This window comes from Rhinopithecus roxellana, chromosome 15 (assembly GCF_007565055.1).
Source record: "Rhinopithecus roxellana isolate Shanxi Qingling chromosome 15, ASM756505v1, whole genome shotgun sequence".
Lineage (NCBI taxonomy): Eukaryota > Metazoa > Chordata > Mammalia > Primates > Cercopithecidae > Rhinopithecus > Rhinopithecus roxellana.
The window spans coordinates 26,732,812-26,745,633 of NC_044563.1; the positions used below are offsets into that span (position 1 = coordinate 26,732,812).

Genomic DNA, 12,822 nt, shown 5'->3' on the forward strand with positions numbered 1-12,822 from the left:
CCCTACTTTAAGCTAGCCAACAGAATTATCCCTCCTGTTGGGTAGAATGATAGATGCAGTAATGTACAAGTTTCCCAAGCTGAATTCCACTCTGAGATGTTCTCCTAGAACTTACATAGGAAAAGATATTCCCCTCTCAGCTACAGGAAGAAAATTGTTTTTGGTAGTATTACAGCAAAAGATGCAGGAAGTCATCAGGCTCAGGTTTTTTCTTCACCCAAAACCTTTATGCAAGCAAAACAAAACTTAACTTGGAGGCAATTTTGTCTGTCTTGAAAAAAAAAATCTAGCCTCAATCACAACCAGGCAACTAGCTGATTGGTTATAGAACTAGGGGTCTCTCCTCACAGCACACATAAATGAGGCAAATGACTAGGTGTAGTCATCAGGTAATTACTTTGCTTCTGTCTTCACGCTATAAAAGCTCACTGCTTGTACTGCTGGAGCAGAGCTCTTTGAATTTCTTCCAGTTTTACGTGTTGCCCAATTCATGAACTGTTCTTTGCTTAAATAAAGTATATCAAGTTTATTTTGTCTAAAAGTTTTTTAAGAGTAGGAAAGAATGAGAGAGAAAAGCAAAAACAAGCAACAGAATTAAGAGATGGAGATACAGAAGAAATATAATACTAGAGTAAGACCTGACAGGTCTATTTGGATTGTAAGAACCTGCTGTTATTAAAGCTATACCAGCTCTGGACTTTTCAGAGGTAGAGAGCTGAATAATTTTGGCTACATAGACTTAAACAATTTTTTGTTAGGAGAGGCTATGATTGTCTAGTTCAAATTAGATTTGTCATTTAGAACTGAAAGAGTCCTAATTAATATAACTACAATTGAATAAGAATAGATTTTATAACACTATGTACAGAATTCAATGTGTGTCTGTAATAGTCTGTTCTTACGCTGCTAATAAAGACATATCCGAAACTGGGCAATTTATAAAGGAAAGAGGTTTAATGGACTCACAGTTCCACATGACTGGGGAAGGCCTCATAATCATGGCAGAAGGCAAATGAGGAGTAAAGTCACATCTTATCACGGTGGCAGGCACAGAGCTTGTGCGGAGGAACTCCCATTTATAAAACCATCAGATCTCATGAAACTTATTCACTACCACGAGAACAGCATGGGGGAAACGACCCCCATGATTCAATAATCTCCACCTGGCCCTACCCTTGACACCTGGGGATTATTACAATTCAAGATGAGATTCAGGTGGGGACACAGCCAAACCATATCAGTGTCTATAATATATATTGCAAGTCATATCTCATCTGTAATATATATGCACTCACAAACAGTCAAATCTACATTTTTGAAAGGGAAGGTTTAAGAGAAAGAGAACTCTAAACTTGTAATACCAAATTATCCCTGAACTGTTATCTTTAGCAGTGCTTCCACTTTCTCCTTATTTCGTATCAGTCATGCAACTTTAGGAAAAGAAAAGCACTGCAGGGAAAAATTAAGAGGGAGTTGAAAATGTCATTGCTAGGGGCAGAGGAAAAGGTTTGGACAACTGGAGGAACAGCGTGAGCAAAGATGTAGAGTTTGGACTAGATTGTGCATGTGCAGGGGCCAAAGCAAGAGGCACACCTGGCTACAACACTGCGTGGGAGAAATAGGCTGTAGAAGGAGTACAAGTCTGAGGACAATAGGGATTTATATAACAATCTCATGCAGAAACTTCTAATGCCTCATACCCACAAACACAAACTTCCATGGTATTCTTCAGATTTACAAAACACTTTCCACAGTCAGCTGGGTTAAAGAGTCAGCCGACTGAGCCTCTGCTGGTGGTGCCATAACGTCATTAAAACAAGTTAAAAGCACATCACCAGTTCACTGGGCTTCCATGTGTAATTCCTTACAAAAAATGACAAACCTTTCAGTTTATAAGTGCCTGTTTGATTCTTAAGAGCAAATACACCAGTTTTTTTGTTTATTTCTTTATGAAACAACATGTTAGGCTGTGGTCTTTTATGTATTTCATAGTAGTAGTAAGTTAAAAATAAAAATAAAAAATGTAAAGGAATTCCAAAATTAATTGAGCAAGCCGGGCATTCATGCCTGTAATCGCAACACTTTGTGAGGTCGAGGTGTGTGGATCGCTTCAGGTAAGGAGTTTGAGAACAGCCTGCCCAACATGGTGAAACTTTGTCTCTACTAAAAATATAAAAATTAGCTGGGCGTGGTAGCTCGCACCCGTAGACCCAGCTACTTGGGAGGCTGAGGCAGGAGAATTGCTTGAACCCAGGAGGTGAGGGTTGCGGTGAGCTGAGTTCGCTCCATTGCACTCCAGCCTGCGCAACAGAGTGAGACCCTGTCTCAAAAACAATATAAATAAATAAATAAAAATGATTGAGCAAACAAGTTGCCGTCTTTTAGAATTTGGCCCCTGGAGTTAGAACACATGAATTTGAATCCTGGCCCTGCCACTTGCATGCTATGTGACATTGGAAAATTGTTTAAATTTTCAGTGCCTCGGATTCTCTGTTTCTAAAATGTGGTGGGGGTGGTTACAGAAAATAATACACACCTCAATGGGTATTTGTGAGGAATCAGTGAATGAGTATACACTGAAAAACTTAGAAAAGTGCCAGCACAGAGTAATTGCACCATAAAGAAAATGTATTCATCTTATTACAGATGAAAAAGAATAAGGATTTGAGATGTTAAGTGACTGTTCCAAGAACATACTGCATAGTGAATGGCAAAGCTAGCCTTTACTCACACCACAGGCTGATTTTGTGTGAAAAGGGAAGTGAGGTTGAGCTTCTTGAGAGATGATTAAAAGGAGGCAGGTGGTTAGAAATTCACGGAGGAAGAGAAGGAGGGGGAGAGAGAGAGAGAGAGGAGACAGATCTGGGAGAATAAATTTGTCTAATACACTGTGTGATATACAATCTTAAAATCTATCCTCATTTTTCTTTACAGTAGAGGTGGAAAATTCTACTACATTCACTAATTTCCACAGGTGGGATTTTTGGGAGTGAAATTACAAAGATGATAAAGGGAAGTTCTTATATGCTATATGTTGTATGTTTATAACCTATAATAAAAATACCTAAACTATTGAGTACTATAAAGGTAGTTTCTCCTTGCACAGCTAAATAAATGGTGAAATGTGTTTCAAGGAGCTTGATCATGTCTAGGATGGACCCTACTGATAAAATTTATCTTCAAGTATTGCATGGAGATGGAAGGTGAAGAATGAAATAAAGCACCTGATAAAAAGGACTAAATGAAAGAGAAAGCAAAGGGAAAGAATGTCCATAAACAAATTAGGGATCATTTGTTGCTTTGGGAAATTTCTAAAAGTCAAGGAAAACCTAAGCAATATATAAAGAATATTGACCCCCCCCCATGATCAATTTCATATGTGCTCCATTCTGTTGTAGGGTGTTTCTTTTTTCCTTTCTTTTTTTTTTCTTTGTTTTTGGAGACTATGTCTCACTCTGTCACCTATGCTGGAGTGCTGTGGTGAAATCATGGCTCACTGCAGCCTCAGACTCCTGGGCTCACACATTCCACTCACCTCAGCTTCCCAAGTAGCTGGGAGCACAGGCACATGCTACCATGCCTTGCTCATTTTTGTTTTTTTTTAATCTTCTTTTATAGACAGAGTCTCACTATGTTGCCCAGTCTGGTCCCAACCTCCTGGGTTCAAGTAATCCTCCCACTGCAGCCATCCAAAGTGCTGGGGTCACAGGTATGACTCACTCTTCCCAGCCTTTAGTGTTTTTTGAATCATGTGGAATATGATGGAGATTAGGTTTGTGATTCGGGACTGATTTTTTTGAATACTTACAAATCTAGCCTTTTAATTTTTCCATTTTGCAGGAATTTGAACACAGATATATATACATATGTGTGTGTGTGTGTGTATATATATATATATATATATTTAAATCCTACTTAGAAATTATCTGACTTCAGATGTTTTCATATCTGTGTAAGGGAAATTCATAATATATATAATTGAGTTTTATTTGTATTTATTTCATTACATTGTTTAAAAGTATATTTAACATTATCTTTGTTTATTTGTATAAATTTAAGGGGTACAAGAGCAGTTTTGCTACGTGGATATATTCCTAGTGGTGAAGTCTGGGCTATTAGTGTATCCATCACCTGAATGGTATAAGTTGTACTCATTAAGTAGTTTCTCATTTCTCAATCCCCTCCTAACCTTCTGAGTCTCCAATATTATTCCATACTGTATGCTCATGTGTACGAGTTATTTAGCTTGCACGTATATGAACAGGAGATGTTTGACTTTCTCTGCCTGAGTTGTTTCCCTTAAGAGAACGGCCTCCAGTTCCATCCATGCTTGGTGCAAAAGACATGATTTCACTCCTTTTTATGACTGAATATCACATTTTCTTATTTTCAGCCATCCATTGATGGACACTTAAGTTGATTTCCTGTCTTTGCTATTGTGAATAAGGCTGCAATAAACATACTAGTGAAGGTATTTTTTGATATAATGATCTCTTTTCCTTAGGATATATACCTAGCAATGAGAATGCTGGATCAAATGGTAGTTCTTAGTTCTTTAAGAAATCTCCACACTGTTTTCCATAAAGGTAGTATTAATTTACATTCCCACCAAGAGCCTGTAAGTGTTCCCTTTTCTCTGTTGTTTTTGGACATCTTAATCTTAATATTAGTCATTATGACTTTTGTAAGATGACATCTTTTTGTGGTTTTAATTTGCATTTTTCTGATGATATGGTTTGGATTTGTGTTCCCACCCAAATCTCATGTTGAAATGTAATCTCCAGTTTTGGAGGAGGGGTCTGGTAGGATATGATTGGATCATGGGGTCACTTTCCCCTTGCTGTTCTCATGATAGAGTTCTCATGAGATCTGGTTGCAAAAATGTGTGTGGCACTTTCCCCTTTACTCTCTTCCTCCTGCTCTGGCCATGTAAGACATGCTGCCTTCCTCTGTGCCTTCTACCATGATTGTAAGTTTTCTGAGTTCCCCCTGACCCTGGCCATGTTTCCTATACAGCCTGCAGAACCATGAGCCAATTAAACCTCTGTTTTTTTATAAATTACCTAGTCTCAGATAGTTCTTTATAGCAATGCAAGAATGAACTAACACAGAAAATTGGTTCTGGGATGTGGGGCATTGCTATAAATACACCTGAAAATGGGGAAGTGACTTTGGGGTTAATGGGCAGAGGTTGGAAGAGTGTGGAGGGCTCAGAAGAGGATAGAAAGATGAGGCAGCTTGGAACCTCCTATATACTTGCTAAGTTGTTGTGACCAAAATCCTTATACTGATATCATCAATGAAGTCTAGGCTGAAGAGGTCTCAGATGGAAATGAGGAACTTATTGGGAACTTGAGTAAATGTCACTTTTGTGATGCATTGGCAGAGTCTGGAGTCATTATGTCCCTACTCTAGAGATCTAGAACTTTGAAGTTGAGAGTGATGATTTATGGTATGTGATGAAAGAAATTTTTAAGTAGCAAAACATTCAAGATGTTGCCTGGCTCCTTCTAGCAGGCTATTCTTATACGCATGAGCAAAGAAATCACATGGAACTGGAACATGTATTTAAAAGGGAAGCAGAGCATAAAAGTTTGGAAAATTTGCCACCTGACTGTGGTAGAAATGAAAAACCCATTTTCTTGGGGGGAGTTCAAGCTGGCTGCAGAAATTTGCATTAGTAAAGAGGAACCCAGTGTTATGGCCAAGACAATGGGGAAAATGCCCTGTACAACCTCAGGACACTGCTCCCTGCATCCCAGCCACGACAGCTCCCGCAGTGGCTAAAAGGCCCCAGATATGTCTCAGGCCACTGCTCCAGCAAGTGCAAGCCATAAGCCTTAGCAGCTTCCATGTGGTATTAAGCCTGCAGGTTCACAGAGGGCAAGAGTTGAGGCTTAGGAGCCTCCACCTAGATTTCACAGGATGTATGGAAATGCCTGGATGTCCAGCCAGAAGTCTGCTGCAGGGGTAGAGCTTTCTACTAAGCACTGTGGAGGAGGAAATGTGGGGTTGGAGCCCCCACACAGAGTCCCCACTGGAGAACTGCCTAGTGGAGTTGTGAGAAGTGACTGTCCCGTAGACCCCAGAATGTTGAATCCACTGATTGCTTGCACCATATACCTGGAAAATCTGCAGGCACTCAATACTTGCCCAGGAAAGCAGTCAAGAGGTTTGTATCCTGCAGAACCACTGGTGCACAGATGCCCAAGGTCTTGGGAGCACTGATGAAAGTCAGGCCCTTTCATCAGTGTGGCCAACATGTGACATGGAGTCAAAGGAGATTATTTTGGTATTTATGATTTAATAACTGCCCTCCTGGGTTTTGGGCTTGTGTGGGGCCTGCAGCCCCTTTGTTTTGGCAAATTTCTCCCTTTTGGAATGAGTGTGTTTACCTAATGCCTGTATCCCCATTTTATATTGGAATCAACTGGCTTGTTTTGATTTTACAGGCTAATAGGTGGAAGGAACTTGCCTTGTCTCAGATGAAACTTTGGACGGCAGATTTTTGAGTTAATGCTGAAATTAGTTAAGACTTTGGGGGACTCTTGAGAAAGGACAGTTGTACTTTGAAATGTGAGAAGGACATGAGATTTGGCAGGGGCCAGGGGCAAAATGATATGGTTTGGGTGTGTGTCTCTGCCCAAATATCATGTTGAATCATAATTTCCAGTGTTGGAGGACAGACCTGGTGGAATGTGAATGGATCATGGGGCAGACTTCTCCCTTGCTGTTTTCATGTGAATGAGTAAGTTCACAGAAGATCTGGTTGTAAAAAAAATGTGGGGGGCACCTTCCTATTTGCTCTATTCTTCTTGCTGTGGCCATGTAAGTCATGACTCCTTCATCTTCACCATTCTCCATGACTGTTAAGATTCCTGAGGCCTCCCCAGTCATGCTTCCTATACAGCCTGCAGAATTGTGAGCCTATTAAACCTCTTTTCTTTATAAAGTACCCAGTCTCAAGTAGTTCTTTATAGCAATGCAAGAACAAAAAAATACATCTGATGATTAGGGATGTTCAGCATTTCTTCATATGCTTGGTTGAGCATTTCTTCATATGCTTTGTATGACTTCTTTTGAAAAATTCCCATTCATGTCCTTTGTCCACTTTTTAAATCAACTCAAGATGGATCCAAGACTTAAATGAGACCTGAAACAATGAATGTACTAGAAAAAAAACCTAGGGAAAAATCTTCTTGACATTGGGGTAGGCAAAGAATTGATTGACTAAGACTTTAAAAGAACAAGCAACAAAAGCAAAAATAATCAAATGAGACAAACTGAAAAGTTTCTGCACAGCAAAAGAATGAACAGAGTGAACAGACAACCTGCACTATGGGAGAAAATATTTGTAAACTATGCATCCAACAGGACTGATACCCAGAATTTAAAAGGAACTCAAACAACTAAAAAAAAAGTAACGTTGCCTTTTTAAAAGAAATGTGTATGTCAATAAAGCAAATATTCCTTAAGAAATTTATTTATTTTTTAAAAATCACAGCCAGGAGTGATGGCTCATGCCTGTAATCCCAGCACTTTGGGAGGCCAAGGCAGGTGATCACGAGGTCAGGAGTTCAAGACCAGCCTGGTCAATATGGTGAAACCCTGTCTCTACTAAAAATACAAAAATTAGCTGGATGTGATGGCATGCACCTATAGTTTCAGCTACTCAGGAGGCTGAGGCAGAAGAATCGCTTGAACCTGGGAGGCAGAGGTTGCAGTGAGCCAAGGTCATGCCACTGCACTCCAGCCTGGGTGACAGAGTGAGACTGTGTCTCAAAAAAAAAAAAAAGAAAAAAAAAGTTAAAATAACTAAAAATACACATTTTTTGTATTCTAAAAATATACATTTTTTATATTGGCTATAGCCATATTTGTGTTTTATTTGTGACATGACTACATTGGAAAGCAGTATTTTCAGAAACTGTAAGTGCTCTTCGGAGTGGTTAAAACATTTATATGTTTGTAGGTGCAAGTTTTTATTTTAGTTCTTCTTAGATAAACAATTATTCCTTTGGTAACAAGAAGCTATACAAGATACTGTCTTCAAGGGATTTCTTACCCTGACATGAGATCTTAGTCCAGCAGAAACTACTGGCATCTAAAACGCTCAATTGGTATGTTTTCATTAATGAATGAAAAGCCATCTTAAATAAAATAAAATAAAACCCTGGGGCAGGGAAAAAGATTAGGAAACTACCACTCTTATGGAGCCTGAACATTTGAATCTGTCATCTTCGTTTGATAGGGTCTTAAAGTGGTACTGGGTCAAAGCAGGCTGTTAGGAATGGAGAATTTTAGTGGAAAAAGGTAGCATTAACCAAACATTTGTTGAGTACTATTTTTAAGAATCACCTCTAATGCTGTGTGCTTGTAGTCACCATTACTTAATGCAGTTGCCACTGCCCCTCAGACAGTAACCTTATTTGCAAGGAGTCTTTGGTGACTTACAAGTAGTTGGCTTCCAAAGTCTCCAAGAAATCAGTCACAACAGTCTTTTAACCCAAACACCATTTGATATGGTTTGGCTGTGTCCTCACCCAAATCCCGACTTGAATTGTGTCTTCCAAAATTCCCACGTGTTGTGGGAGGGACCCAGGGGGAAGTAATTGACTAATGGAGGCCAGTCTTTTCCTCACTATTCTCATGATAGTGAATAACTCCCAAGGGGTCTGATGGGCTTATCAGGGGTTTCCGGTTTTGCTTCTTCCTCATTTTTCTCTTGCTGCTGCCATGTAAGAAGTGACTTTTCTCTCCCACCATAATTCTGAAGCCTCCCTAGCCATGTGGAACTTAAGTCTAATTAAACCTCTTTTTGTTCCCAGTTTCGGTGTGTCTTTATCAGCTGTTTGAAAATGTACTAATACAGTTAATTGGTACCAGTAGAGTTGCTGAAAAAATACCTGAAAATGTGGAAGTGACTTTGGAACTGGGTAATAGGTAGAGGTTGGAACAGTTTGGAGGGCTCATAAGAAGACAGGAAAATGTGGGAAAGCTTGAAACTTCCTAAAGACTGGTTAAATGGCTTTGAAAAAAATGCTGATAGTGATATGAACAATAAGTCCAGGCTGAGGTGGTCTCAGATTTTGGGAACTGGAGCAAAGGTGGCTCCGGTTATGTCACCAAAGAGATTGGTGGCATTTCACTCCTGCCCTAGAGATTTGTGAAACTTTAAACTTCAGAGAGATGACTTAGGGTATCTGGCAGAAGAAACAGATTCTAAGCAGCAAAGCACTCAAAAGGTGACTCAGGTGCTATTAAAAGCATCCCTTTTTAGGCCAGATGCAGTGGCTCATGCCTGTAATCCCAGTACTTTGGGATGCCGAGGTGGGAGGATCATGAGGTCAAGAGATCAAGACCATCCTGGCCAACATGGTGAAATCCCCTCGCTACTAAAAATACAAAATATTAGCTGGGCATGGTGGCACACACCTGTAGTCCCAGCTACTCAGGAGGCAGGAGAATCGCTTGAACCCAGGAGGTGGAGGTTGCAGTGAGCCAAGATTGCACCACTGCACTCCAAACTGACAACAGAGTGAGACTCCATCTCAAAAAAAAAAGAAAAAAAAGAAAAAAAAGAAAAAAAAATCCCATTTTAAAAGGGAAACATCATAAAAGTTCAGAAAATTTGCAGCCTGAAAATGCAGTAGAAAAGAAAACCCCATTTTTTGAGAAGAAATTTAAGCTGGCTGCAGAAATTTGCATAAGTAGCAAGGAACCTAATGTTAATCCCAAAACCATGGGGAAATGGCTCCAGGCTATGTCAGAGACCTTCATGGCAGCCCCTCCCATTGTGTCTAGAATTTATTCCTTCCGGTAGGTTCCTGGTCTCACTGACTTCAAGAATGAACCCGCAGACCCTTGCGGTGAGTGTTACAGCTCTTAAAGATGGTGTGTCTGGAGTTTGTTCCTTCACATGTTTAGATGTGTCCGGACTTACTTTCTTCCTTCCGGTGGGTTTGTGGTCTCGCTGACTTCAGGAGTGAAGCTGCAGACCACCTCAGTGAGTGTTACAACTCTTAAAGGTGGTGCATCTGGAGTTGTTTGTTCCTCCCGGTGGGTTTGTGGTCTTGCTGACTTCAGGAATGAAGCCGCAGACCCTCGCAGTGAGTGTTACAGCTCATAAAGGTAGTGCAGACCCAAAGAGTGAGCAGCAGCAAGATTTATTGTGAAGAGCAAAAGAACAAAGCTTCCACAGCCTCAAAGGGGACCCAAGCCAGTTGCTGCTGCTGGCTCAGGTGGCCAGCTTTTATTCCCTTATTTGGCCCTGCCCACATCATGCTGATTTGACCATTTTGCAGAGTGCTGATTGTTCCATTTTATAGAGTGCTGATTGGCCCATTTTATAGAGTACTGATTGGTGAGTTTTTACAGAGTGCGGATTGGTGCGTTTACAATGCTTTAGCTGGACACAAAAGTTCTCAAACTCCCCACCTGACTCAGAAGTCCAAATGGCTTCACCTCTCACAATTACAGGCTTTGAGGTCCAGGAGGAAAAAGTGGTTTCGTGGTCTGGCCCAGGGACCCTGTGCTGTGTGCAACCTAGTGACTTGGTGCCCCATGTCCCAGCCACTTCAGCCATGGCTGAAAGGGGCCACCAACGTAGAGCTCAGGCTGTGACTTCAGAGGGTGGAAGCCTGAAGCCTTGGCAGCTTTCACATTGTGTTGAGCCTACGGGTGCACAGAAGAATTGAGGTTTGGGAACATCTGCCTAGATGTCAGAGATGTATGAAAATGCCTGGATCCCCAGGCAAAAGTTTGTTGCAAGGGCAGGGCCCTCATGGAGAACCTCTGCTAGGGCAGTGCAGAAGGGAAATGTGGAGTTGGAGCCCCCACACATAGTCTCTACTGGGGCACTGCTTAGTGAAGCTGTGAGAGGAGGACCACCATCCTCCAGTCCCTGGTAGATCCACCAACAGCTTGTATCATGTACCTGAAAAAGCCACAGGCACTCAACACCAGCTTGTGAAAGCAGCTGGAAGGGAGGATATACCCTGCAAAGCCACAGGGGCAGAGTTGCTCAAGACCGTAGGAACCCACCTCTTGAATCAGTGTGACCTGGATGTGAGACCTGGAGTCAACGGAGATCATTTTGGAGCTTTAAAATTTGACTACCCCACTGGATTTTGGACTTGCATGGGCCCTGTAACCTCTTTGTTTTGGCCAATTTCTCCTATTTGGAAAGGCTGTATTGACCCAATCCCTGTATCTCCATTGTATCTAGGAAGTAACTAGCTTGCTTTGGATTTTACAGGCTTATAAGCAGAAGGGACTTGTCTTGTTCAAATGAGACTTTCGACTGTGGACGTTTTGGTTAATGCCGAAATGAGTTAAGTCTTTGAGGGACTGTTGGGAAGGCATGATTGGATTTTAAATGTGAGGACATGAGATTTGGAGGGTCCAGGGACAGAATGATATGGTTTGACTGTGTCCTAACCCGAATCTCAACTTGAATTATATCTCGCAGAATTCCCATGTGTTATGGGAGGGACCGATGGGAAGGTAATTGAATCATGGAGGCTGGTTTTTCCTGTGCTATTCTTGTGATAGTGAATAAGACTCATGAGATCTGATGGGTTTATCAGCGGTTTCTGCTTTTACTTCTTCCTTGTTTTTCTCTTGCCACTGCCATGTAAGAAGTGCCTTTTTCCTCCTGCCATGATTCTGAGGCCTCCCTAGACATGTTGAACTGTAAATCCAGTTAAACCTCTTTTTGTTCCCAGTTTTGGTGTGTCTTTATCGGCAGTGTGAAAATGGACTAATACTTTTTTTTGCAAATGTGCACGTTATTATAAACTCTAGATACCAAAGTAGACTGCCAAGGAGACAATTTAACAAACTAACAAAATACAGAGTTGTGGCTTTGTGGTATAAACTGTGCTCTACTGTTCAATATTTAGATGTTATGGGTGCATGGTCCTGAGAGATTGGATTTCAGATAAGTCAGCATAGAGACTACTCATTAAGATATTCCATGTATTAGAAATAACAAAACAGTATAACGTCACAGAGAAATGAAGGTAGAATGAGTAGGCCAAGAGCCCTATGATTTCACACCTAACCACAACTCTATGAGATTGTCCAAATGCAGACTAGACTTTCCACAAGCCAACAACTGATCCTCTCCCCAAACCACATCTTCTTCCACATTTCAACCTTTAACTTTAATTTGGCAAGTGTTTCCTTCATGAGAGACAGATGGAGTGTTTATCAAGGAACTCAGTATTGCCACACTGGAAAAGAATACTTGGTGACTCACCTTGATCAGCCTTTTAATTAGCCTGTTGCCAAATCTGTTTGCTTTTCCATTCTTTATTCCTACACCATGGTGGTTCTTAACAGTAGGAGGCTAAAAAGCAATGTCAAATCTATAGCTCCCTAAAACTGTTCAGAAAGCGATTCATTTATTCTATTTAAACTCATCTGTTGTGAATACTGGCTGGGAGTATGGACTAAATGTCTACAGGCTGTTATAAAATTTGTGTTTTATTGCTGTCTTCTCCGATACATGTATCTATTCCTGTACATTTTTCCTCTTCCTGTGTCTTGCAAGGGTATTATGGAAATGGTGAAACAGTGAAACTACTCAATTGGGGTTAGTTGTGAGACTGAGCAGTTATGATTTTAAGGGTTATCTATAAATTTTAAGAATGAATTAGTGAATCTATTTAATAACGCTCTAATTTGTCTAGCCTGTATACACCAACCATATAATAGACACTAGATCAAGGACCACATAAATAGTTGTAACAGTTACAAACAACAACTTCAATTGACACATATAAGCAGTGTTTTTTTTTTTTTTAAATGCTAATTTTT

At 40.6% G+C, this 12,822-nt stretch overlaps 1 protein-coding gene across 3 annotated transcripts in view; it reads left to right on the top strand.

Annotated features, from left to right (window-relative positions):
- The window catches only part of ANO3 (anoctamin 3), a 474,780-nt gene that overhangs the window by 278,497 nt on the left and 183,461 nt on the right, over positions 1–12,822 (top strand). The gene's annotated exons all lie outside the window — the stretch shown is intronic.